Source organism: Trachypithecus francoisi, unplaced genomic scaffold, assembly GCF_009764315.1.
Source record: "Trachypithecus francoisi isolate TF-2019V2 unplaced genomic scaffold, Tfra_2.0 Lachesis_group15, whole genome shotgun sequence".
In the NCBI taxonomy this organism is placed as follows: Eukaryota; Metazoa; Chordata; class Mammalia; order Primates; family Cercopithecidae; genus Trachypithecus; species Trachypithecus francoisi.
In genome coordinates this window covers 57,156,477-57,160,368 of record NW_022681460.1, presented here as the reverse complement: position 1 = coordinate 57,160,368, position 3,892 = coordinate 57,156,477, and positions in this window count along the sequence as shown.

Genomic DNA, 3,892 nt, shown 5'->3' with positions numbered 1-3,892 from the left:
TAATTTTTAAATTACTGGAAAAAAATTTTCAGTAGATAACGAAAAGCCCTACTGTTTCATGATTAGATGCATTAGACATGCTCTGTCCAGTTGCTGTAGCTGTGTCTAAACACACATGCCATCTCTGTATTATCTCATCGGGGACCAGGATCAAATAGTTGCATGGTGCTGAGCAGCACGTGCTTTGAGTAGCCTCGTGTGCAGTGGAGGATTAACCATATCCTTAGAGAGGCCTGGCTTCTGTTGTCTACTACTGGGAGGTCATCTTCAAGCCCTTGCAACTGTCTGCGTGGTAAGAGTCCCTCTGCTTATCTGGGGGGTTGGACCGGCCAGGCAGTCTGTGCTGGCCATGTGGGCTATGGCCCCAAGGATCAGTTTGGTCTCCAGAGGGACTGCAGGCTCAGGCCAGCAGTGGAGATAGCCAACGTGTCCCCATGACCCACCCCAGTGAAAACTCCAGACCTGAGGCTTGGGTGAGCTTCCCTGGTCGGCACTATTCCATGCCTGTTGCCTCATCATTGCAGGCAGAGGTGGGCCCTGTCCACACAGCCCCTCTGAGAGAGGACAGCCAGAGGCTCTGCACTGGCATCTCAGACTCCACCCTGTGTGCCTCTTGCTTTGGTTGACTTTGATCTGGATCCTTTCACCGTAATAGAACTGCACATAGGCTTTTCGGAGTTCTGTGAGTCCTACTAGCCAATTATTGAACTGAGGGCGGCTGTGAGGAGCCCCAGCCTTACGCTGGGTGTCAGGATTGAGGGTGGCCTTGGGGACTCCTGAACTTTGCACCCTGGTGCAGGCAGCTGCTCCCAAACTGTGTTCTGAGGGTCCCCTAATGATTCCCCAAATCTATGATCTCTCCCACCCAAAAGCCAGAGCCCCTAAAATGCCGTGGTGCAGACCCTGAGGGCCTTGCTCATAGGGCAGCATGTTATCTGAGGACTGTGGGGGTCGCCAGGCATTACAACTTTAGCAGCCTTTTTGTAAAATGGTATTAACCAGCAAAGAGCAAGAAGCAGAGGGCAAGTAGGTCTTAGTAGGAAAATGAAGAACAGCTGGCAGGATAAATCACTGTAAACATCAAGCTAATTCCCTTAAGTGCCATTCTAGACCTAGACCAATTTGTCGGCTTAAAAAAAAAAAAGAGAAGAAAACATGGCTTATAGTTTGGTTTGCTCTGAATACTGGCAAATTTAACATACTCAGATATATTTAAAATTAAGAGTAATAAGGAGAGTTGTTTGGGATTTTTTTTCCTCCTAATTTTCTAGGGAAAATGATAAAATTCTTAGCTAAGAAATACATTGTTGTCTTTGAGAGGCCGAGACAGGCGGATCACAAGGTTAAGAGATCCAGACCATCCTGGCCAACATGGTGAAACCTCGTCTCTACTAAAAATACAAAAAAAATAGCTGGGCGTGGTGGCATGTGCCTGTAGTCCCAGCTACTCGTGAGGCTGAGGCAGGAGAATCACTTGAACCCAAGAGGCAGAGGTTGCAGTGAGCAGAGATCATGCCACTACACTCCAGCCTGGGTGACAGGGAGACTCTGTCTCAAAAAGGGAAGGAAGGAAGGGAGGGAGGAAGGGAGGGAGGGAGGGAAGGAGGGAAGGAAGGAACTGTTGCTGAAAAATTTCAAGAGGTGTTGCAGGCTTCAGCAATTCCAGATGTCAACTAAGAGCAAGAAGTAGAGGTGCTTGGGTTTGGGCAAAACCCTGAGCTTGGAGCAGGGGAGGGGGTGGTCCTGTAGCCTGCTGGGTGTGGGGGCCACACATCCATTCCCTCAACGCCACTTCTTGAGAACCACCCTTGTCTTCTCATTGTTTGAAGACATGGTGGATTGCTTGGTTGTGAACTAAGGGCTAAGCCACACTCAGTGGAGGAAGCCTCGGAGCCCTGTGGCTCTGCACACCCAGGAGATCTGTGCGGACACCTATGTGGCTCCCCTTGCATAAGGAATTGTTTCCAACTCAGGTTCTTCAGGATCTGAAAACTACTGTCGTGAAGGTCACATGCCAACAACAAGAAACCAAGGACACCCTGTAGGCTATGAATGGGCAGTGAGGCAGGACTGCAGGGGGCATTTCAGAACTCCCCACATGACAAGGAGGTAGCTTCCATGGACCCCGATCTCCATCACTCTCTGCTTCTCCCACCTCCCCTGTGCCCACGCCTGTTGGCAGCAGAGCAGAGGCGATGCCTCCGACATCCTTTAAAGCAGCAGGTCTCAGATGTTGGGGCACGAGAATCACCTGGAGACTGGAGAGAACACAGGTTGCTGGGCCCACCCACAGAATTTCTGATTCATAGGTCTGGGATGAGGCTTGAGAATGTGCATTTCCCCAGCTGAAATCGATGTCTCAGGCTTGGGAACATACTTTGAGAACCACCACTATAAAGAATGTCAGGTTGGTCTGTCTCCGTGGACAGGGAAAGAGATGGCAGATAGAGTAATGGACTCCCTGGGAAGTGGAGGAAGACAAGGGGGATGGATGCCAAGGCCACTTACCTCCACCACCATGTTGGGGCTCTGCACTGAGGTTGTGTAACTGTTGGCCTAGCCAGACCTCACCATGGGGAAACCAAGCAGGAGGAAGACTCCACCTCTCTCTCTCTAAATGGGTACTGAGTAACACAGTGGGCCACGTGTTGGCCAGAGAATCCACAGGTGAACCTGACCCAGTCCCAGACTCCTGACTCCTCAAGGAGCCAAACAGCCTTCAAATTTTAAAGCCCCAAATCAGCAGATAACCCAACAGTGGCCAGTTGGTACTCAGGCAGCAGTTGGCCGGTCGGCGAGTGCTGGAAATGCAGGATTTACACTGACAATGTACACACTGTGCACCACTTCTGCCTGGAAGGTTTGACAGCACAGTCACAGATGGTCATCCTTAGAGGATTCGCACCAGATACTCCCTCAATTCTTGACTGTGCCACCACCCTCTACTCACTGAGTCTGGGGCCCCTCTTGGGGATCCTGGCACAGCCCAGAAAATAGAAGCTAATTCTTACCTGGAGCTGCTAGCAGGCTTTTGTGAAGCCAGAGCAGAGACACTAACAGGAAGAGAAAAGCCCCTTGAGTCTGGGTATAAAGAAAGACCTGGAAGGATATCAGCAGCCAGTTTCCTTCCACCACCTGGAGAAGAGATGAGAATTCTGTCTGGACTGAGGGAAGGAGATTTTCCAATGGCAGACGGCAACCAGAGAGGGAAGCCTGCCCCTCCAAGGGTTCTGGAGGAATCCGAGAGCGGAGAGATGGGACTGTGCCTCTTGGGTCGAGTCTAACGACAGCTCGTCTCCCAGCTGGCATGAGAGCAGCTAGTGGAAATCAAGGCAGGCCAGGTAACAGCTGAGAAACAGAGGGAGCCCTGTTACCAGATCCCAGCTGCTGAGTCCAAAGTTCCAGACAGGCAGAGAAGAGCAGCCGGAAGTGTCCTGTGCCCTGAGCCGCACCCAGAGGCGCACTCGAGTACAAATCAGGGAAAGGGTCCTCACCATTGCTCGTTCCTTCTCTTGGGGAAATGTCCTAGTAGACTGATTTTTGTAAGAGGACAGCACTTCGCTGCCATAGGCACAAAATCTTCCGAGCCAACGCACAGATCCGTGATGTCTACTGTGTGAGCAGCACCCGGGGGCCGTGGGGGTCCCTTCTCCACAGAGGCCACCGAGCTGAAGGTGATCAAGGACCAAGGCGTCTTCCCAGAGAGAAGCACACACACAGCCCAGGGCAAGAGGGAAGCTCTAACTAGACGAAGGAAACGGCTTAGACGAGGTTACTCAGAAGTGCCTGCCCCGATGCTTTCCGCACAGCATGGAGCATGGGGGCTCAGAGCTGGAAATCAAGTAGTTATCAAAAGCAAGCTTTTTCTCACCCACGTGTGTGACTGTGACGT